Here is a 25,405-nt window from a genome sequence, read left to right on the forward strand (position 1 = left end):
CAGGAGAGACTTCAGCTGAAGTTCATAAAATTGGAGGTCCTGAAGCTTGTGCTGTACAATACAAGGAGACAGAAAAACAAGTTTCTTCAGCTCTGCTGCTGCTCAGGGAAGTTCTTGCCCTTTCTGGTTTTGCATTTTAATCACTGAACCAAGTAACTAAAGATTCCCACACCTCTAGTAGTTAAGCTCACAATTACAGTCTCTGCTCATTTGAATGTCTAGTCAAAAATGAATTACCTTTTCCACAATATGTGCTGCAATCATTTTGCCTGTTACAAAGATCTATGACTTAAAAAAAAAATGCATCCTTTTCTCAACATTTTCAAGAGCTGCAAACAATCTGTTTGGGCTATATCATTGCAAGGTAATCTCAGAAAAATATATTGGACTTGAAAACACTGCGATAAAAAAAAAGCCTTTAAAACATCCTGACATCATAATAACACAGGCCATGGGCCATTAACAATTCTACCATTGCTATCCCAGGAACCTCTGAACACTGTTTCTAAAACCAAAATAATAAAAATTTTAAAAGGGATATGATACAAGATAGGGGAAAATGATGCTGTTTTCAGGAAATCATCTTTATTCATGAGGGCATTTTTGATTCTCATATTTAACTTAGATTTAGCTACACACCCAGAAAATCTTTGCAGCATTCCTTTCATCTCCTGACTTAGAATGAACATGCTAGGCACTGCTACTCTCATTTTTACTGTTAATATATTTATTTTTTTTTTACATTTCTGCAGATCTAAAAAGCATGAAATGGTTTAGGAAAGATCAAAAAGTGCAAGAATAAGGAGTAATATTGAGATTTCCCAATCTTTAGAACTCCATCCTCACCATTCCTGAGTACTAGCTCCCCAAAACATGCACTCACATAACCAAATCAATCCAATCAAAACCAAAACAACCAAACAAAAACCCCCAGCCATTACCATCTACGTGGTAGCTGTGAAACATCCTCTTCAGAGCCAAAGAGGTCAGTGGAGCCCACATGGCATCTTGCAGACACCTAGCAACTTACAGCCCATCCCAGGAGGCAGCCAGGAAGACCTACAGCCAGCATTGGGATGACAAAGAAGAGCCTTCCGACAGCCATATGGCATTAATGAGGTCAACCCGGTGTAAGTAAATAGCAGGAATGTTGAGAAGCTGAAATGGCAGCAATCACCTGTTTCTCTGGAGGGTCAGATGTAAGTCAACAATAGGTTCAATTCAATCAAAAGGGACTGGTGAACTATAAATGAAAATTTGTGTGAAAGCATCAAGAGAAAAAACAGAGCAAGGGTTAACAGATTATCAGATTCACTGCTGTCAATCATGTGGGTTGGATTAGGCTGAGCAATGCCAGCACGGATGACTCAGCAGCAGAAGTCCTGCACTTTTGTAACATTAGGATGTCAATGAGGTTATATCACATTGTATGCACCACTTTCGTTTCTGTTAACCCAGAAGATAGGTTATAGACCTAAAGATACCCTAAATGAGGAAACAAAGGCACAGATTGCCTTTTGTCTCATAAGCACATCTCTCACAGTGGAGGGCAATTCTTTGCTAGAGATTTCTACACTATACTGGAACAATGTTATCTATTCACTTCAGGCATTTCTGTGCTGAGACTATAAAGCAGTCCAAAATCATATGAACACAAACATGTAATCCTAAATGAAACACAGATGTATCTACCTCTTCAGAAAAATATTTCACACAAGTTACCCAGAATTTGAACAATTATGACATTTTTTAATATTAAAAGTTCTCTGTACAGTCCTCATAACTGTATTTCCAGTTCCCAAAATTCTCTCAATAAAAATGTAGTGTAGCAATTACAGAAAGTCAATTAACATTGAAGGGTCTTGGACAGAATCCCATAATGCTTTGCAAGCTGATAATAGGCAGATTCTGTGCGGCAAAAATTGTCTAGCAGAAATATTTTCATACAAATGAAAGCTAGTGACAGCTTTATTTAGTTCACTACTTAGCTCATTCTTCTTTTCTACTGCATATAGTGTCTACAGCACATGTTCAAATTAACACATTTCTTAACGGTTCTGTTAGGAATCCAACCTCAGTTCACCTCTCCAGTTCTCCACACTATATATATGGTGTTGGGTATTTTGGTTTGGTTTTTTTTTTAATATGAAGAGCTTCTTCCATTAGATTGCCACCTGGCACAAGAGGTAGCACCACTCAGTCACTTGTTTAGATTGCATAGTTCAAATACTCAGCTGTTGTAACTCATCACATGCTTATTTCTGTTACAGATTTTTATCACGCGCAGGTCAAAACTTGTATGTGAATAAAAGGTATAATGAAGGTTTTTATGAAGACACAAAAATGCATGAGAACAAGCAGATAACCTCTAATTACAAGTAGAAATAAAGTATTCATCAAATTATAGGTAAGATTGTAAAAAAAATTATTCTCCTGTCATGTCTCAGTACGCCTCATTTATATCCTGTCTCATTAAGAGACAGAGCAGCATGAGAGCTAAAGGACTAACTTGCTTCTTTTTGCAAGTTCCTTATCCATCAAGCCTTAGGTTGTTTTTTTGTTTGTTTTCCTGTTTTGGTAGAATGGACACTCAGTTTGTCTTACACTCCCCTTATAGGGAAAGCAAGTAAGGGTAACATTCAGGTAATTCTCTCTGATTAAGTCATGTCATGAGAGTTTAATGATGTGAATGCTCATCAGGAACACTCATTCTGATATGCCAGCTACCAGCAAATTATGAGTTGCCAAACATAATCAAGAAAATGAATTACAAGAGCTATCAGCAGCGTCAAGCTGGATAAGGAAATGTGTGCTTATTACACAGCCATAGTTGAGATTCACAGTACAGTGAAGTGCAGAAGGCTCTAATTAATAGAAGCTGTGGAAATATCAAACAAATTTTTGCCCCAACAAGATTATGAATTTCAAATAAAAACAAATACTAAAACTATTCAACCTGATTGCATTTTCCAGTTTTTTAAATGATCTTATAGTATTTTCATATATTGTTCACTACTCCAGTACCTGGAGTACTGAACATAAAAGTTCAGGCTACCTAACATCTCTAGTATTAATACTTTTCTATTAGAAGACAAAGAGAAATACTCCTAGCTTTTGCTAGCAAGCACTCTGCTCAAAACATTGGAAAACACTTCAAGAAAGGGCTACTTAGGATAATGGGAGAACTGGGGACAAAAACTCCAGGAATGTTCCCCTGCAGAATTTTCCTGAAATATTACCAAAATGTTAAGATATCTGTAAGAAGTTAAGGCCTTTCACCCTCTGGTCAGATACCTTCTGTTGAGAGCATTTTCACTTCGGATATGTCTCATGGAAACAGCATCAGCAGATAATCAGCTACAAGTTTAATCACCTTAAATGCCCAGTGTAGAACAACAAAAAGAAAATGAAATTCAAGCCTAGGGAATTAATTTTCTTTACTCAGCAAATAAATTTTAGGCAGCCTGCCACAATAGCACTAACTCAGGGTGCAAATATTCAATTAACAACAAAAGGAGGGCTAAGGAGAATCTTCATCCTTTACTGGACACAGGGGGAAACACAGTGACAAAGGATGAGGAAAAGGCTGAGGTACTTAACGCCTTATTTGCCTCAGTCTTTAATAGTAAGACCAATTGTTCTCGGGGTACCCAGCCCCCTGAGCTGGAAGAGAGGGACGGGGAGCAGAAAGAAGCTGCCATGATCCAAGGGGAAACGGTTAGTGACCTGCTACACCACTTAGACATAAACAAGTCTAGGGCTCAGTATTGGGGCCAGTTCTGTTTAATATCAATGATCTGGACAAGGGGATCGAGTCCACCCTCAGTAAGTTTGCAGACGACACCAGCTGGGGCGGGAATGTTGATCTGCTCGAGGGTAGGAAGGCTCTGCAGAGGGATCTGGACAGGCTGGATCATCGAACCGAGGCCAACTGTATGAGGTTCAACAAGGCCAAGTGCCCGGTCCTGCACTTGGGTCACAACAACCCCATGCAACGCTACAGGCTTGGGGACGAGTGGCTGGAAAGCTGCCCTGCAGAAAAGGACCTGGGGGTGTTGGTTGACAGCCGGCTGAAGATGAGCCAGCAGTGTGCCCAGGTGGCCAAGAAGGCCAACGGCATCCTGACCTGTATCAGAAATAGTGTGGCCAGCAGGAGTAGGGGAGGTGATCGTGCCCCTGTACTCGGCGCTGGTGAGGCCGCACCTCGAATCCTGTGTTCAGTTTTGGGCCCCTCACTACAAGGAGGACATTGAGGTGCTGGAGCAAGTCCAGAGAAGGGTGACGAAGCTGGTGAGGGGTCTGGAGCACAAGTCTTATGAGGAGCAGCTGAGGGAACTGGGGTTGTTCAGTCTGGAGAAGAGGAGGCTGAGGCGAGACCTTATTGCTCTCTATAACCACCTGAAAGGAGGGTGTAGAGATGTGGGTGCTGGTCTCTTCTCTCAAGTGACAAGTGATAGGACAAGAGGAAATGGCCTCAAGTTGCATCAGGGGAGGTTTAGATTGGGTATTAGGAAAAATTTCTTCACTGAAAGGATTGTCAGACATTGGAACAGGCTGCCCAGGAAGGTGGTTAGGTCACCATCCCTGGAGGCATTTAAAAGGTGTGTGGATGAGGCACTTAGGGACATGGTTGAGTGGTGGACTTAATACCGATTGTTTTACGGTTGGACTCGATGATCTTAAAGGTCTTTTCCAACCTAAACAATTCTATGATTCTATTAATTCATGTAGGCATTGAGACTCACAAAGGTTAACATATTGATCAAAGAATCATCTGTATCAGCCAGCTGGGAATACTCAGGTAGGAATCTGTTGATCCCTCTTCCTGTAACTGAATCTCTGTAGGATACATACTATTTATGATACCAGTGAGAATTACTGAATACCCTAGTGGTTAGAGTTCTTACCAGAGAGATACCAATTCTAGGCTCTAGTCACATATTTGAAGAAATGCTTAAATATTTTGAAAGAAACTGAGGTATTCCCTCTCTTAGGAAGAGCCTCTAATCAATAAACTAAAGGCATGCTTTCTCACTCAATGTGAGTGTTAATTATCCCTAGAAAGATAAAGGCTTCAAAAAGAGGGATTTAAAGACTCCCACTTCCTCTACATTCATCTCTACTCTGCCTGTGGTTCCACAACCAAGGAATGCTTTAATCCAAATAAAACAGAATGGTAACTCTTCCTTCATTCATATTTTGTGGAGAATTAGCTATGTTCGGTGGCTCTGCACTGAGTGATCTGTGAGTTAGCTAATGCACAGCTTGCACCTATGCTGGCAAAAAGGCTATGTTTAGCTAGTAAATCCATCTGGAATTTAGGAGATAAGCTGGGTATTCAGCTGATAAATACCATCAAAAGGCTGGTATTTCTATACATACCCAATACTGACCTCACTGAATATTTAAATAACTAGGAAATTTCTCTAGGGAAACCTAGGTGGCTGGAATTAATAGACGGCAACTGAGCATAGATTTCTGGAGGTTTACATTTTGGGTTTAAGAGGCTGAAGTAGCAAGTATGAACCTTTTGTTGGTTTACACCTTGCCCTACTTCCCTCCTGGGTTAGATCCCAAGCCGGAAGGGTACCAAAGGACAGAAGATGGGAGCATGTGACAAGATATGGGCACAGAATCAGGCAGACGACAGAATGATCAGGAGAGACCTGGTTTTAAGCAGGAGGAGGTGCTCCCAATTCTTCAGCTCTCTAACCATCATCCCCTGGACATAAGACAAATCAAGCAAGATCAGGAGTAGTGAGGTACATGACCAGACACAGGCATCGCTAACAACATGGCTCAGGCAGGGACCTGCACTGAAATGCAGTCCCAAATGCAAGGGAGAGAGGCTCTGAGCCCTTTGGAATGTGGCCCAGCTGTGCACATTGTGATAAGATTAAGATATTTGTATCCCTTTCCAGACACTACTGCATTCTTTGTTTTATTTGTGGTCTAATAATTCATCAGACTTGACAGGCAATCAATCAGACAAACAGTAAAAACGAAACACACAAAAGCTGAAAACATCTACCAAACCTCCAATTTTCCAAACAGTTCTCATTTTAATTCATAGTTAGTCAATCATTATTGACTGTGAAATGCTCCAGTGAGCCAAAAGATTCCTTATTATCAGCTGTGATACCTTTAACATATACCCATTCACATGATATGTTTATAGCATTCCTTAATTTTTATGTTCCCATACACCATTTCTGCATAGTGTTTTAATACACAGGCTCTCTCCAACTCATGGTAGGAACAAAATTATTGTCACACTTCAAAATCACTTATATTCTCTTGGCATTCATACATCTCTTAATGAAATCTTGGAACTAAATAGTGTGAAAATAAAAATGGAAGTAGAAGGAAGAAAAATAACTGGCATACATATTACCTTGACTTCTCTAAGTACTAGAAGACATTATGAGAAATGCAGTTTTGGAATAATATAACTGTATCCAAGACAGAAGATCTAGGAAATTCTGAAGAAATTTCTGAGGTTTTTTCCTTCTTTTTTTGTCTCCTATTAAATGCCATCCCCTCACCAAAACCTCAGAACAAAAACTGCAAACCATTGTATCGGGTTTGCGTGGCAAGATTTTGCTAGCCGGGGGGCTACAGGGGTGGCTTCTGTGAGAAGATGCCAGAAGCTTCCCCTATGTACAACAGAGCCAACACCAGCCGGATCCAAGACGGACCTGCCACTGGCCAAAGCCGAGCCCATCAGCAATGGTGTAGTGCCTCTGGGATAACAGATTTAAGAAGGGCTGGGGAAAAAACTGCTGCGCAACAGCAGCCGGAGAGAGGAGTGAGATGTGAGAGAAACAGCTCTGCAGACCCCAAGGCCAGTGAAGAAGGAGGGGAGGAGGTGCTCCAGGCACCGGAGCAGAGATTCCCCTGCAGCCCCTGGTGAAGACCATGGTGAGGCAGGCTGTGCCCCTGCAGCCATGGAGATCCACGGTGGAGCAGATATCCACCTGCAGCCCCTGGAGGACCCCACGCCAGAGCAGATGGATGCACCCTAAGGAGGCTGTGACCCCGTGGGAAGCCCATGCTGGAGCAGGCTCCTGGCAGGACCTGTGGACCCGTGGAGAGAGGAGCCCACGCTGGAGCAGGTTTGCTGGCAGGACTTGTGACCCCGTGGGGGACCCACACTGGAGCAGTCTGTTCCTGAAGGACTGTACCTGTGGAAAGGGCCCACGCTGGAACAGTTTATGAAGAACTGTAGACTGTGGGAAGGACTCACATTGGGGAAGTTCATGGAGGACTGCCTCCCATGGGAGGGACCCCACGCTGGAGCAGGGGAAGACTGTGAGGCATCCTCCCCCTGAGGAGGAAGGAGCGGCAGAGACAACATGTGGTGAACTGACTGCAACCCCCACTCCCCATCTCCTTGTGCCGCTGGCGGGGAGGAGGTAGAGAAATCAGGAGTGACGTTGAGCCTGGGAAGAAGGGAGGAGTGTGGGGAAGGTGTTTTGAGATCTAATTTTTTCTTTTCTCATTATCCTACTCTGATTTTGATTGGTAATACATTAAACTAGTTTCCCCAAGTCGAGTCTGTTTTGCCCATGACGGTAATTGCTGAGTGATCTCCCTGTCCTCATCCTGACCCACGAGCCTCTCGTTACATTTCCTCTCCCCTGTCCAGCTGAGGAGGGGAGTGATAGAGCAGCTTTGGTGGGCAACTGGCGTCCAGCCAGGGTCAACCCACAACCATTTACTCTGCTCAATGTTTGCAAAACAACTCCTGAGCTAGCAGCATAGACATCTTTATGGTTCATGAAATGACAGGAACTTCTAAGTATGATTCAATATATTCTGAAGTGCAACAGGCCAAACGAATTGGAATTCAAAATGTGCCTCCACTGAAAATAAAGGAAGTCCAGAGAACTATTTCAGATACAGCTGCAATTATAGCTAAATTTATCTGAAGTCAGGCATGGTGAATCCCATGACTATTGCCACTGTCATACATTCATCTGGGAGAAAGAATCATAGCTAAATGACAGCTCAAATATATATACTTACTTAATTAATTTTGACAGTTGTTTTCATTCCCTGGTCACTAGTCTACATTTTTTAGAGAGAAAGTTTAGTTACAAAAGTATGCTGAATGAAGAAATGGAATAACTACTTCAAAAGCAGCTGAATCAGGATTTAAATCAGATTATGCACTAGATTTTATATTTAAACTCCATTAGCATCTTCGCAATTCCACAAGGGTAAATAAGGCTCATTATTACAATCACACCCTGCACTTTGTAATGTATTATCTTCACTTCTGCGACGTGTATAAATAACCATTGGAGTTATATCAGCATCGCAAAATTTGTCATAATAAAAAGTACCATAAAAGTTCAATGATTTAATTTACAGGTGGGAAACTAATTCAACGTTGTATAGTCTGTTTCATCCAAGAAGCTCAAATTCAGATGAACATTCTCTGAGAATTGTAATTCAAAACTGGATCTTATTTTTAGACTGACTTACTACTTTCCATCTTCAAACCAAAAACCAGAGGCCTGAAACAATTTCTTCACTCCCCTACAATTCTTTACTTATTTTTCTAGTGCAGAGATGAAATCTCTTCTTTAGTAAAGATGAGCAAAGCCTGTGAATTTCCTGTGTATAAACTTCATGGTCACAGACTCACCTCACCAGGGATTGCTGATATCCTATTACCGTGGTCTTTTGAATAGAGAAAAATATATTAATTTCAGGAAAACATCTGTTTTCCTATGATAAACCTAGTTTTCTCCATGGAGCTAGAAATGGAAACTTAACTCTGGCAAATTATTTTATAAATACTGCAGTAGTAAGTGATGCGAGGGTTGCAATTCCTTTAGGTTTCATTATATATAGTTCCTGCTTAACATTTTAGCTGTTTTGCTGTTAAGCAAAAGGAGGCAGAAAATTAAGTGTATTTCCAAGTGTGAATATCTCCCAGGACTTCCAGAAGCAGAATCATTAACACATCTGCCTATCACTGAGTACCATAAACAAAATACAAACCAGTTACTTTTCTAAAGTTGTGGGTGCAGTTTTTTCTGCACTTAAAAGCAGTATATTTTAAAGGAAAGCATTCACTCGAAGGAAAAATTCACTCAGTTAAAGTATCTTCATGAAAAAACCACCATACAGCATTTGTGGCATTATTCTAAGCCCAATTCAACAACTTTTGGCTAGCTATGGAGATACTGTTTTCAAATTGAACCTGCAATTCTGTACATTTATCTGTTACTCACATTTTCTGTAGATAAACCTGAGTCATTTCACTTGCTAGGAAAATAAAGCTCCTGGAGAAGAGGTGATCACATAAGAATGCCTTGAAAGAATAACTGAAAACCAAGGGCACCTTAGGTAGAGAAGGCAGAATGGAACTACCTAAATTGAAAAATTACTGTGGGACTGAGATTTTCTGCTATAGCTGAAGATAAGCATATTCAATTCTTTCAGAGTATCTAAATTCTCTCTGGTTTACTGTTCAATCGGGAGTAAAATGTTAGTCCTCAAAACCCTTTTGGTATCTATTATCCCTAGACAGATGATGGGAGAAGAAATTTTAGTTTTATTTACATATTTTACACCTTTCGTCAATGCCATAGTCTTTCTTCTATTTCATTACTATCGCTAAGAAATAAATTTTTCCCGTGGGAAATTTACTCTTTTGATAGGAACAGAACCAGTGTGAATATAATCAGTAAATAAAACTGTTAATGTGTGGTTGCATGACTGTATTTCAGAAAATGCAAATGTTGTAAGTAAAAGGTACAAAAAAGTCACAAAGACTGACAAGCTATTGATTAAACACCCTTAGAAAGAAATATGTTCTGGGAATGCTACTTATACACATCTGAATGGCAACAGTTGCACTTAACTGCACTTGCTGTTTGCTGATAAATCTTAACTTTTACATGCAACTGCTTTTTTAATTAACTAACTGCTTTACAGGCACCTGCTGAAAGGTGTCCAACCTTTTAATCTCTTATCGAGTACATCTTTTGTTATCAGAGTGCCATGCAATTTCTATAGATTGATTAAAATGCAAAAGATTTAATAATTTACTGAGGCAGAAAATGTGTCTAATTTTCTTCTTAAAAAAAAAAAATTAAAAGGCATAAAAAAAGAATTTAAAACTATAACATTTCTACTAGAACACATAGCAACTCCACCAGAATTTGGAACGCGTTTCCAGAACATTGCATTCTTGGGAAAAAATAATTCCATGGAAGTGCACAAAAGCACAGCAAAAATAAACAAATGACTTAGCAGAAGTCTTTGAATAGTGGGAAACACCAGCAGCAATGCAAACAGTTGTTCACAGGCTTTCTTTAATCCAAATAGTCTTGCTAAAGCCAACTGAATCTGTCTCTAGAGCTGTAGATAGATTATTTGCCCAGTCCACAGGTGGTTCAATACCTACAGTGGCTGTAATTCACATTCACTGCATTCTTGCGTGACAGCACTGCAGTAAGTGTTAAAAACCACAAATATTTGAGGACATTAATTGAACAGATTATACCCTTGAGATGGCTCCGAGTGCTCTTGTTTGGTAGATTTATGTACACAGAAAATAATCCATACTTGGTAAACTTTGAAGTCAGCAATGACACGTTTCTCCGAGGGTTGGTTTGCGGGGAGGGTAGCGGGGTGGTGATGTGTGTGTTTGGTTTTTGTTTGGTTTGTTTTTTTGTTTTTAATCACCCTCAAATGTAAGCAGCTGTCTGGATTAGGGAAACTTTCTTTGGTAGGTCTGCAAAGATATCTCCCCTCTACAGTAGTAAGATGCATTGAGCAGGGATTCTGTAAAGATTTTATTCTGTAAAGATTTTCTATGTTCCTTCTGCTCCTTCTGTCAGTCATATGTTATGACAAGAACCATTTAACTAGAAGTGCGTGTGGTTCAATAATTGGTTTAAGTCTTTGACTTTTGAGTTTGCAGGGATTCAAGTCTTAGGCAAAGCAAACAACCTTTTCCAGTTTGTAACCATTTGCATCCATCTTGTTCATGCTGCTTTGTGAGTCATTTTAAAAAGTTCTTTCTCCAGACAGGTGTAATGCAGTATAACTTTCTCAGCTGGAAGCCAGAGAAATTAGGTGTCCCAGTCAAATTCTAATGGGAAATTATATTATACTTATTTAATGCTCCTTCTCTAGCATATGTTACCTTGCAGAAACTACAGTATTATTCCCCCCTCCTCATGATCTGTTGTGCTGCTATTTGGTATTAAATATCTCTTCTTGTACATCTCAGAAAAAATGCCTAAGTTTCAGTAGAAAATATCTAGTGAAAAAAGCAAACTACCAAGTTGCAGAACTATCTGCACTTAGAATGGTGTTTGTTTACTATTCATTTCTAGCATTTGGGATGCGCAAAGGTGCTAAAAGGGGGAATTACCAAAGGATGCTCACTGCTAAAATGTCTCTCACTGATCCAAGGTCACATTTCTTTTCTCATTTTAACAACTCAGTATAGGAACTGTTGTAAAGCTGACTTGCTTGCTTTTCTTATTGATACTCTAGATATGTATTTAGGTTCACAATTCCTTTTTCCTTCACAAATATGTTTTGAAAGAACAAAATATATAGTTGACATCCCTCATTTTAAAAGGCATTATTATCCATCAGCATTGATAAAATGGCTTCCTCATATACTTTTCAAAACATAGAAGATCCAAGTAATTTCTGTGAATAAAATTTCATTTATTTCTCCTCATTATTTGAGAATACATCTCAAATAATACTTGAGATACCTTCTCAGACAATTTAATGTCTGACATTTCCTCTCCTGCACCATCTTTCAGTTCTGCATTGAAGAGATGTGTTTGGATAACGTACCTTGACATTAACCTCTGATGGGCAATTTATTAAATGTGTTTGCTAAGAAGGTTTGCTATGAAGGAGTAATTGCAATTGTGTGTTACTGTCTGTCTTACTTTCACATTTAGCAAACAAGATTAGAATGAAGAGCATTAGGATACATTAATTATTTTCCTTGTCCTGGTCAAGAGATCTTCGTCATTCTGGGCTTCTGCAAACTTTCCATCAGTCTAAGTTCATTAAAATTCATGCACGTGCCTTTACATGTAGCTCCAGTGACAGATAAAGTTCATCAGAACATTTTGAAAGCCTAAATTTATTCAAATGTTATTAACTGACAAACAAGGCATTATTGTTTATGTTCTTTAAGCTAGAGAACAATCTTACTTAAAAAAAAAAAGTTGCCTGAAGTGGGTTTTGTGGAAAGTTGTCTAGAACAGAACAAGGTATTGCAAATGAGGACAGAGGCTGTACTTTATCACTCTGCCATTAACTAGAATTGCATTTCTCTGCCCCAATTAGAAAATAATTTATGCACTTAATTGAAGATAGTTCTATGCAAGAAGCCATCCAAATTTTCAATCACAGGGCTACAGATGTGCAACCTGCCTCACCAATTCTGAAAGCTCCACTGTGTTCATCATGCAGTGACCCTGTGAGGACTGTAGTACTTACAGGTTACCAAAAGACAGACTGCAAAACTGCAGGTCACTCATGTAATTACATGCTTTGAGTCTTTTCTTTTTCTTTCATGTCCTGTGTCCCACCCCCCCTGCCCCAAATTAGTGCTGTTCTTAAACATGAGTAGTTCTGTGGTTTTGTTTAAGTCCAAAATCCCTCCCTCCTCTGCAAAGTGCATCAGTATAAAAAACCGTAGTTCTTGCCAGTAGTCACACCTTAGTTTTAGGTAAAATGTCTATTGGTGAATGGTAAAATATAAAAATTATATGGCAAAGAAATGACAAAATATTAAAACCTTGTATCATTGACAACTTCATGCCAATTTTTTCAGATTCAGTTTGACATCCATAATGGAATGAAGCGGCATCAAGGGAAGTTCAGATTGGACATTAGGAAAAGGTTCTTCACTGAGAGATTAGTTGGTCACTGGAACAGGCTCCCCAGGGAGTGGCCATGGCACTGAGCCTGTCAGAGTTCAAGGAGTGTCTGGATGATGCTCTTAGTCATATGGTTTAGTTTTAGGTAGTCCTGCGTGGAGCAGGGAGTTGGACTCAATGACCCTTCTGGGTCCCTTCCAACTCAAGTTATTCTATGATTCTCATAGTAAAGACTTCTAAAAGTTACACAGCCTCTTCTACTAGTGGATGCGTCTTATGACTTTGCTGAAGAGATACATAACTTTGTTATTATTTCTTTTTTTTTCTAATTGGGTCAGAGGTTCAATCCAACCCTCATAAAATTCTACTTTGCTGAACTCGTTGTTATTCCTTTGGATCATTCTGAAGAGCATTCACACATTTCAAACTTCCTGTAAAAAAACTGCCCAATTGATCAAAACATCTGGGCAACACTTCACATTTGGGGAGGCTTTGTAACTTTCATTGCTCATTTACTGTTTTACACTGTCATTTCAATCACTTCTAATTCCTTTGGCCTGTCTGAGTGTTAAGCAAAAGAACAACCAAGTTTCTCCACTGACAGAGATAAAGAAGTGCACACTATAATTTAGGCAATCTGAAGCATTTGAAAAATTCTGAAAATAAAGATATATTGACTTAAGACAATGCACTACCAGATGGATCTTATAGATAGCTCTAGGATATGTATATTTAAAAAGGGACTGGTTCTACATGCAGTTTTGAACTTTCATGTATTTTTTTTCACCTTAGTAATACAATTCTCCAGAGCAGATACTACAAGAATATCTCTTCAGTGCAACTGGTGTTCACAGTCTCTCAGCACCTGATTCTTGATTTACAGGTCAGTAATAACTACAGTTAGAAAAACTATCGGTATATCATTGTTATATGCCTTGAGATATGAATTCACAATAAACATTTCTTTACGTGCAAGTCACATGCTAAAAGTCTATGTCTAAAGCAAAAATCCTAGGATAATTTGTCTTAATGCTGAAAACTTGGGTTCTACAGACATCCTGAAGAATAAACAGAAAAAGAGAACTGCTGACTCTCCTTATATAATAACTAAGCTTAAATTCTAGAAAGATACTTTCCCCTTATAAATTTAGGGGAAACACATTGCTGTTTTATACATTCCAATTTTGATTTAATAACAAAATGTGACTAAGAAATAGAAATACTATAATGATAAAGCTTAGGCTTATTGGATTTTCCTCTACATCCGCAAAACAGCTGCAACAAGATGTTTCCTCTCCTATAATTTCATGAATCATTTTAGTGTGGCTGCAACAGACACAATGAGGTAGTATCTATATTATAAATCAATTCTGAGATAAGAAACAGAAGTAATTTTACTTCTTATAGCCATCTGTAATAAGAGCTTAATTCTACCAGCATGTCATGCACTAACATAATGAGAAAAAGAAAGGAACACATGCAAAGAAGTTCTAATCATGTTGGGTTTACTTCTCTGAAGAACTTAAGGAAACATTTTTCCCTACATTTGTAATAAGCTACTCATCACTGCATTCTGGTTTTATCTTGTTTCTTAAAAAATTTACATCTGCAAATGGAATTAACCCCACCAGGACTCAAACTGATTAAATCTCATCAAAAGTTCTTGTAAATATAATTTTTGATGAAAGTTAATTTAAATGTAACCCAATTTGTTTAATTTCTGTGTCTTCAGTGAACACCTTATAAATACCTTTCAGGATATAAAAACTATGAAGATTGGTACCAAATTTCTCTACTTACATTTTTCAGTTGTCTCTTTTTTCTTTTTTTAATAATAAACTTGAACACCTGAAAAAAATTCAAATGCCAAATGTTCTCCATTCAAGAAAATTTTTTCACTTGGCCAAAAAGCATTCTCTGGGCAACTCCAGATCCAATTCCACAGTGCCAACAGCCATCATACTCCCTCTGTAATTGAAAAGAAGTATCTGGCTCCCCAAGGCTCTTAAAATCTCAGGCAATCTTTAACTCAAAATTGCATCCAGATAACTTGGGAAGTTCTGCTCTCACACTGGCGACTGATACATTCACTGCATTAATGATGGCTGAAAACTTTAGTCAGGAAAAAAAAAGTACAGAATCTTTAATAGCAGGATTGTGCATGCATAACCCAAATCATAGCTAAGATCAGGACACCATCATAGAAGTCCAAGATAAGATCTCAACAGGATTTGATAAAAGCATGTCTCTATATTGATAACCAAAAAACCCCAGAGATTCAGATTGCAACAGTTTGTGAAATATGTGGGGAACCCTTCAAAAATGACAGGAACTACATCAGTATCTGATGGTACTATTTTTTCAGCATAAGCAAGAATGTTTTCAATAGTGAATGCCTCTGAATCCTGATACTTTAGAATAAACAATAAACATGACTCCCTGGTAGCTTGTCTTGGTGCAGAAAACAATCCCCATTTGCTATTAAAAAAAGGTTTTGAATCAGCATCTAAAAGCCTTGATCTATCTAACCATCCTGAAAGTGAATAACATCAGGCTAAGCATGGTGCCAATTAAATTACTGCCAGTGTAGTAAACCAAGTGTTGACAATGTAATATGTCACCTGCAGAAGCATCAAGCAAATGGCAGCTGAGTCCCTGGTATCTTTTCATCTCCAAACAATAAACTACCACCAGATTACACCAGGAACAGCAAAATAAGAACATTCAAATGAACCATGAAATGTTGTTGACAGCAGTTTTTTGAATGATCCAAGATATTCCTTTAGGAAAAAAAAGAGACTTTAATTAAACTCTTCTAAATTAGGAGTTCAGTGATTCACAGCTGTGCCAAAAAAGAAAGCTAAATGGCAGAAGTGCCTGAAAAAGCAGTATCCTCTCTTCAGTGTGTCTTGCAGAGTAAAACAGTTGCAAGTCACAAAAAAATAATTTTAATCACAGTGCATTATGCTTACTGAGAGAAATCTGAGGAGATGAGTATTTTTTGTTAGTTTTCTTTCAGTTTAAGCTCTGCAGTGAAGGGCCACTGTACAAACAATATTGCAACACATGCATAAGTAAAAGAAATTAGTTAATGACAAAGCACTTATTAGAAGAACTAGACAGGTCAAGAATGTCACAAAGTCATTAAGTTAGACATGTCATCACTAGGAGATTATTCTGAAAAGTTCTAAGGATTTTCAGGAATCTCTGGGAATCACAGGAAATTTCTGTGAAGAAAATATCCAGAACTGGGACAAAACAAAGCAGTCTACCTGGTTTGATCTTAGCAACCACTTTTACAAGAACAGGAAACAATATGGGGTCCTGACCTATCTTGCAATTGAAAGTATCTCAACTGTTACAAAGGGCATTTATATCACACACATCTGTTATATATTCTGACATTTTAAATCATCATTTGCAGTTCACAACAGAGGATAGAAAAGGATCTTCAGAGTGTCAAATGAAATAAATCCTGCATCAGACTCATCTTTGATTCATGGAGTCTAGTAATACGGTTCTCAAAAACTTGCAAGGCCATGTAAGTGGCCACAGATTTGACAACTGCAATATTATCGTATTAGGTGAATTTAATGAGTACATACTATAAAGCCCCTGGCAGCCACATCTGAGAGTCACTGTCCTGGACCAAAGAGGTGTAATACATCTCACACAGCATCAGGAATGTAAACCATTGTATCGACAGTTGCACACCACAAATTGCACCAGTGTGAATAGCAGAAAGATTTATTGCTATGTGCTCATATCTTTCTAGAGAAGAATTTCAGGAACATTTGTCCCAAATCCTCACTCAGAAACAAAGGGCATTTCTACACATGACTAAAATGAGTGATACAAAGTCTGGTTTAATTGTGTGCATTTCCTTCCACAACAAAAACGTAAGATATAAACAAAGCTCATTTAATGTTACTTTTTACACAACTTTTATTTCTCATAGACTTCGTAACTAAAATAAGCTACTTGCAGTTCCTTAGCTGAAGCTAGTGGCTAGATTCACAGAAATATTAGGTCACAAATAAAGAACCACTTAAAAAAATGTCAAGGAAAAAAGACTGATTTAAAAAGTGGGCTAGATTATAAGTTATTTATATTCTTCATAAACTATTAATAGTTTTGAATCATAAAAACCCTCAATTGTTTATTTTTGCTAGGAAAAATGTATATAAATTACTGTCTTAGGTAAAGGATCCAAATAAACTGGAAGTATTAGAGACAAAGATTTAATACTCAGATATACAAAACAGAAGTAAATACACTAATACATTTACAATTGATGTGAGATAAGAATCCAACCCTATACATTTATCAAGAGAAAAGAAAAGAAATAAAGAAGTTCTTTGCTTTTATGGTCTTTTCCAGCTTGAGGAGGTGACATATGGTATCATCTACCTATGTATTCTGTTTAACAGATTAAAAAAACCCCTGGGGTCCTTCAGGGCTATTCTAGGCTTCTAAAAACTCAGGTGAGATCCACGAGGTACCTCGACCAGATGCAGCTGGATTTTTGGCATACGATTCAGTTGTGTAAACCAAAGCTTCTTGCACCTGAGGCTGAGACACCCTATGCAGGGTTAGCAGATAGTGCTAACTTGCAGGAGACCCACTCCTTTCTGAAGAGGTATCTGGAGGCCTGGTCGAAGGCCCTGGAACACCTCAAGCCATTCTAAATACCTGCTGAATCCTGCCTTAGATGTCCTATTTCCCACTCCTGATAAAAGAGCTCCTTCCTTAAGTAACCTGCCTAACCCCCACCCAGGTGGAATAATCAGGCTATCAACATTTGCCTAGACTCTACTGGAATATCAAGTGAGGTAAAACTGCAACTAAATCTTTCAAAAACCCACTCCTGTATGAGTACTCAAAGCACCTACCTTTACAGTCACCAACAGGATTTGCATCCCTGCCTGCGCCTCAAATGTATGCATAGCCACTTTATCTATACAGCACAGCCAGCTGCACTTGCGGGGAAGGAGGCACACTCAGACTCCGTCAAAGTAGAGCTGCTGGGCACAAGGCTGCCATTATGATGACCTGTCACCATCCAAAACCAGTGAGTCTTGCTCCAAGAGCAGTTTATCTTCAGGACAGGACTCCCACATCTAGATCTTCAGCAGAAAGAGATTTCTGCTTGGCCTAGGGACCTGCATTCCAGAGAGAAAAGGAGTTCAGATATATCCTCTGCTTAGTAGTTCCTACAAGCTGGCCCCAGGAGCCTCCCTTTCACAGGACTCCATCCTTGCAGCACACAAATTACTTGACTCTAAACTTTGGAACTTATTCCCAAGGAAAGAGAACTTGAAAATTGGGTATTGCAGTGCTGATGTTGGCTTATCTCTGTCTTAAGGCATAAAAATTGACCTGTAACACGTTCCCACCAGGGAATATAGAATATTATTCAATATTCATACAGAATAGAGAATTCTATAGCATCTAGAGAATTCTATATTCATACAGAGAATTCTATATTCATACATCATTCCTTTGATTAGCATGATCTTAAGCACCAGAGGCTACACGACTTAAAATGAACAATAATTCATTTTGTATGACTGCAAATTTGGCTGACACTCCCAGGATTGAAACAGGGACTACCAGAGCCAAAAGGAAAGAGTTCTGCAGAAAATTACCAAAGAAATTTGGCCAGGTATCTAAGACCGTGACAGACTTATCCTATATGGGGCCACCTCTCTAGCATGGAAGAGAGGATGATCCTTCCATATTCTAGCATTCTAACAACAACCATTCTCAGTCAAGGACAACAGCTATCCAATAACTGATAGTCATAATTATTCATGGTGGTTCTCTCTCACTGCCCCAAGATGATTTTATTTTTCATGAGTACACTCACACGTTCTCCCCTGCACCTATGTCTTCAGTTCTCTTGCTGGGCTATTCCACCACTGCTTTGTATGCAGTGTCCTGTTTTCATTGATGTTGTCTTGCACTTTCATGTCTTCAGTGCATTTTCATCTGCTATTCTTCAAAAGCCATTACGAACAGATGGTATCCCTGTATGAATGTTCATTCAATCTGCCATGATGGTGTCTGCTTAGTACTGGACAAATTGTTTTGCTAGCAAAGTTTTTGGTTTGACATTGGCAGTCACATTAATTTGGGTGCCAAGCTTTCACAATGCATTTTGTTAATGCCTTGTATCAAGCAGCTTTTTTAATATTGCTAAATAGTTCTGCATTTCAGGGATTACACATACCCCTTAACCTTTAGCCTGTCAGTCAGGATTTCCTATTGCTCTACCCTACATACAGTAACGATGAAAAGAAGTTTCTAGGATGCTGAGAATTATACGTTGATAGATTCAAAAACAGACAAGATGAAGATTTTGCTTTCTGTCAATGATTTAGCTCCTTTGGAACCTAAAAATCAGAATTATTACAGTAATTTTTCCAAAGCTAAAAAATGCATCTAACTCTAAACAAAAGGATTACACCACCCAGTAAACATAAGCCAACTTCACCTTTCCATATTTCAGCAAATGATCTGAGATATCTTCCAAGCTGGTAAGGCCTGAGTCACTAAAACTTGAATTTGTTTATAAATCATGGGTAGATGCTAAGGGACAAGTATTTGATTGGCCTGCGTTCCAGCGACAACAGGTTTCTACTGGTTGGCCCTGGGCACTCACAGGTAACTAACTACCCAACAGAAGATGCTAGGCTCAGTGACCTGGAGTTTAGGATGGCTGATTCTGGCTCTATTCTGTTTTCGTTTTGTTTTTTTAAATATGGTTATAAATACATTTTAAAAAATAGAAATAACTGCAATGAACCTAGTCAAATATTGTGTCGGTCAGCTTCTTATTAAAATGTGCCTTCTCTATTTGCATACTGCAAATGGTACATTGATGTAGAGAATCTTTTCTATATAACACAATGCAGAAGCATAGTGTGCAGATAACGATATCATGCACGTTTTAAAATTAAAATTTACATGAATTTTATACAATTGAAATTAAATATTCTGCACAATTCCAAACCTGTCCTTTATCAGTGCTGATCTGTCCAGATTTCTTGAAAACTCTTTGGCAAAAACACAACATTACATGATTTTCAAAGGAGCAATCTTGATTGCTGCAGTAATTTCATCTATTCTCGTTAGGGAAATTGAAAAGCTTGGAAAAGCTAGAGACTTTCTAAATCGTATTTGATTTTTTTCCCCCTACATTTTAGTTCGAGAACATGGCCTTCATTGACTAGTAATTAAAAAAGGAAGAAATAGGCAACCTGAGATCTTAAAGTGCTGATAGTCATTTGCAGTAAGTACTGCTAAACTCTGGTAACCTTGCCATATTTACTTTTTCAGAGACTTTTAACACCTTCCATTCCATGGAAAATTACAAATTTTCCGATTTTTGTAGAGGGACAGATCAGACATGAAGTTTAGGGAGGGGGAAACCCAAGATTAATTTTAAAAACTCCTAGAAATTTTATTTTAAAGGGTTCTCAGACACAGTGATGCCACTGAAGTCAGCAACGAAACCATTATCATGCTACTCAATAAATCCGTGATACGCTCACAACCTAAATACTGTGGGTGGTTCTATCCCTCTTCCTTCCTTTAGTGAAGGGAAACATCAGAACTGAAAAAACTACAGAGAGCAGGAAATGATGAACAAAGTTATGGAACAGCTCCCACACAAAAAGAAACTAAATAGATCAGACTCAGGTCTGGAAAATGGTCCAGCCACAATTATTTAAGCTTCTGGATAATTCTCTGATGCAATGAAAAAACATACTGACATATACTAGGCAGAGAGGTGCAGCTACTGACAGAGAAGTCCTCTGAAACTTTCCAAATATACTGCCATCTAGTTACATTTGGTAACAGAAAATTAGCTAAGCCTTGGGTCAAATCTAAATTTGTCACTAGCAGAGTTATAATTATCTCATTTCTGTAATAACACAGATTTAAGAAGCAATCCCCTTTACGTTGATAAAAACTGTACAGCAACAAGGAACCAAATAAAAGGAAGTTGTATTATGCTACATTTAATATCTTGTTTAACATATTCAGATCTTTTTCCTGGCAGAAAAGCAAAGTATCCATGAAAGTACAGTAGCAGCTGGCCACTGTACATGCCAATATCTAGCTTCTCTAAGGAAAAATGTTGCATCTAACACAAGTTTGGCTTCCTGTGTTTCCTTACAAACCACTCCAAAATTTTTTACAAAATAAATAAGAATATTGTAATGCAGGGGAATAACAGAGATGAACAAAACAGATGTTATGAGTCAGATCCTCAGTTTCAATAAATCAACACATTTAATAAAGCCAAGAAGTAATTTGTATCATTTAATAACATGTCTGCATATGAAAGGTATTTCTCCGTGAAGCTCCTGAACTCCAACAAGTACAGAGGGCCAAGCAAAGAAACATCCAAGCAAGTCCCGACCAAAGTACTTCAAGGCAGCGTAGCCTCTGCCCCGTACAGCCCAGCACGCAGTCAGAGCTCATTAGCCCTTCCCATGGCACTGCTTCACAGATCTCTGGCTCTACCTTTGAAAGGCTGGACTTGCAGCAGAGCAATGCAGCACTTCTCCTGGAGGTAGACCCAGGATTTCTAACACAATGTTGTATCTTAATGAAAAGGCTTGAGCATCTGGGTGGTTTGACCCTTATGAGACAACTTTCAGGACTTTTGCAGTTACATATATAGTTAACTTCTTTTGAAGATTTGAGTGCTTCCAGCCCCCCCCATGGACTCCTTCTCCTTTGCCTATAAGCAAAGGGACAGAAAAAGAAAGGACCAAACATTTTTGTTGCCTCTCGGACCTCGAAGATCTTTCTGTGGTTCTGTCTTTTTATTCATTTGTGGTATCATTTCACAATTCACTTGTGAGCAATACTCACATTGGTAAGTTTCTGCTGTGGAATGCTGCAGTATTCTTTCTGGAAATAAAATCATTAATTTAAGAAAATGCATCACTGTAATGTGAGATACAATGTCACTGGTTCTCACTCAAAGAGTCTACAGATGTTCCAGATTACCAATGTAATAAATGTTTATATGTTCTTCAAACGGAGAAACTATAGGAAAAGAATACAGTACATACTTTGCATCAACCATACCATTTTTGTCTGACAGTTGGTGTACTTATTTTAACTGTCAAATTACGATCTCTGTCAAAATATATTGCCTTCTTTCTATCACCATATGCCAAGCTAAACCTTCACATTCTCACTTGGATGTCATGACTGCTTCAGCATTTTGTACTGAATATTTCTCAAGTGTAGAACAATCTTTGAAGTAATACATTACATTACTAATAAAGTAACACAAAACAAAGTGTCTGTCATTGTCATCAATTTCCACATCAACTATTATGTGGCATTGTGACTATGGCAGGAAATGGTCTGTTTGCTGATAATTAAATGCTGTAAATATATCTGCACCTGTCATAAATGTAAAGGACAAGACTTAAAGAGTGTAAGGGGATGAAGTACCACCTAATTAAATGGGAAATTTAAGTCCTGTTTTCAAAATCTGACAGAAGAGTATGGACGCCTATGTCTCATTCCATCTCATAAAAATTCTCCTCCAAAAATTGTGATTCAAGTGAGAACTGTTTGTCTTTTGTCGTTGGTTCTAAATGCAAAGTGTGTGCCTAAGTGCACTCTTCAACAGTGAAAACTACTCCTTCATCTGCTGGTAGGTTTGCCATAGCTCTTGGAGGACTTCAGATTAGAATTTCACAGTGAAAAACAAAATATAGTTTATTATCAATATGGCTGATGTGGAAAAATAATAAAAATCTAAATGTCAAAAAAATGTTTTTTTAAAAAAAAATCCTTTCTCAAGCTCAGAGATGGTCAGGAGCTGTGTGAAAAGAAACAGTTTACCAGAATTTTTTTTTAAATTACCCAAACCCAAAGTAATTGGAGAAAAAAATTAAACTTGATCAACAATTTACTGATGTACCATTAGCTTGGTCTGTGCTCTGGAGTCCACAGCTGTGGTGTCACCTATCCCAGGTTTGGGAACTCCAGAGAAACCCTATTCTAGCCTGTCTCCAGGTTGGAAACTTGACATTTTGGGAATCCCACTTTACATTAGGATATGCTCACTTGAGTATTTGTTCATGAGAATACAGTTTAGAAGTCCTAGCATAAATTTTTAGTGTTCACTTCTCAGGGGAAACGTGTCTTCACAGTATATGAATAATCCCATACAGAATTCACACCCCCTAATAAGTAGTAACAGAATAATAGAGTTTAAGTCCTATTTGGGATCCTGACCTAAGACAGTATACACAAATGTCTATCGACTCTACAAGTATTTAAAGGAGTCTACCTGTTCAGGTGCTTAAGAGATGAAAAACACAAACTGTTTAAGTTTCCATAGATCCTTTATTTCTGGTGCCTTGTTCTTTATCAAAAGAGACATCACACACATGCAGCATGGTCTTAAGATTCTTTATATCCATTATGATATAATACTGATTTTTTTTGTTCCCCCTATATAAAATTAATTTGATAAATTAACAGCATGGTTTCAACCTTTCACTTGCATCTTCATAGTAAAGGTAAACACTACTTAAGAATAAAATATAGTAATAATTGAATTTCCTGCCTTCAACTTTTTTGGCCCTCAAATGAGATGAAAGAGTTTTGAAAAGTAGCTAGCTTGCATACAATCCTACAGCCCCAATCCTATTCAGACCATGCCTGCTAAGTTTCTCATTCACAATACCTTTATACAGAAGGTTTTGCTTTTAAGACAACTCTCAAAATTGTAAACCAGGCATGACCACAATCTGTAAAAATTCACAAGATAAGGAAGCTAACAGGTTAAGGTGTCAAAAAAATAATCTATTTACTTTAAAAGATAGCTGGAGTAAACTTCAGTACAAAAGTTGTTCCAAGCCAGTAAAAGAGCTCATCAAAAAATACAGGCTGGATAAACCAATAGAAGTGAAATCATTTTTATATCAAATCCATAGTCACACAGAGTGTTTTTAACCAGCAGGACTACAACTTCTTTATGACAGTTGGAAGCTGAATAATAAGTTAATCAAGTTTTAATCATATCTGCTTTACACTTTTTTCAGGTTTAGTTCTAGTCCATATTCACAAAATAACCTCCCCTGACATGGCCTCACAATTCATTAGCTGCAGGCTCCATTAGGTAATGCTTCTAAAAGCTAGGATTATGTATTTTATATACTTCTGGCCTGGTTTTTGGAGATACTATTGAAGAGGAATTTTGAAAAAAAATGTAGTTTTCAAATCAGGAACTTTGCACTTACCAATTTTTTTTTAAGTTATAATTTTCTCTGCCATATTTTTTACAGTAATAAGAGAATATCAATTTCCAACAGCTCATGGTACGTTCTCCCTGTAGCTGCAGATTAAAAGAATCAGAAAAAGAAGACAAATTCAGCACGACACCTAAGTCAGCTGGCCATAACAGCTTTGCAAAGTATTCTAATTTGGCCTTGAAATACTACCTAGCTATTTGAAATTCTAAAAGATTATCATCTCACATGTATATTATTTTACAAATAACCTCAGTTTCATAAGGATGTTACAAATACTCAAATGTTATTCAGAGAAAGATGAAAAAAGCTTTGTATAGAAAAAGTAAAAATAAACCCTCTTAAAGACTTTTTCAATGTAAAAAAAAAAGGACTTTTGCCATAAAAAATAATTTGCCACAAAAATACTTGAGAAGCTTTAAATGGAGGGAGACTTACTGAATTAACTGCAGACACAGGATTTGATCTAATTGTAGCTGTTTGCCTGTGTGAAAGAGAAGCAGCAGAGAAAAACAGGAGCAGAAACGGAAGACAGCAGGGAAGCAACAGCACGGCCAAAACACGCTTACGGCTTGTCCCTCACAGAATTCAAGTGAACACTGAGTAAAATGCTGTTTGGAAAGAGGTTTAAATTTGCAAGCTCTTTCCTGTTTGAATCTTTCATGTTCAAAGAAGCAACAGTTTATGCACCTTCTAACCAAGCTAGCTTTCAAAAAACAGCGTTTACCTATGCAGAACAACCCCAAAAGGAACAATTTGGCAAACCATTGAGGTGACAGGGCAAGCCAGGCAAAAACTCAGGAAGAAAATATTACAGGTATCAATTCTCATCAGTGCTGCCATTAATCCCAGACTCTAGTCCGAGACATAGGGAGTAACATTTCCATGTCGTACACTTTAAGAGCCCTGATGTTCAAGAGCCTGAATCACATGAAAAACTCTTCGGAAGCAAAAGGCTGATCTTCCCTTCACAGATTGTGGCTGCACCCCCTCCCAATAGTCACTCTGATCAAAACTATTATTTTATTTCACATACCTAAGGAATTTAATGCAAACTCTCCTACTCCGAGTCTTCAATGTCACTTTCTGGACATAGACCAGTGGCTTAAAGACCTTTCAATGTCCCTAACACACCAAATCCTTGGCCCTGAAAGGTAATCTTGGAGGTAAAACTTGAAATCACTTCTCATCACAGATAGCTTCTGAATTTTTCACAGCCTTGAGCAGTCCACT

The sequence above is a fragment of the Gavia stellata genome, chromosome 14 (assembly GCF_030936135.1).
Source record: "Gavia stellata isolate bGavSte3 chromosome 14, bGavSte3.hap2, whole genome shotgun sequence".
In the NCBI taxonomy this organism is placed as follows: Eukaryota; Metazoa; Chordata; class Aves; order Gaviiformes; family Gaviidae; genus Gavia; species Gavia stellata.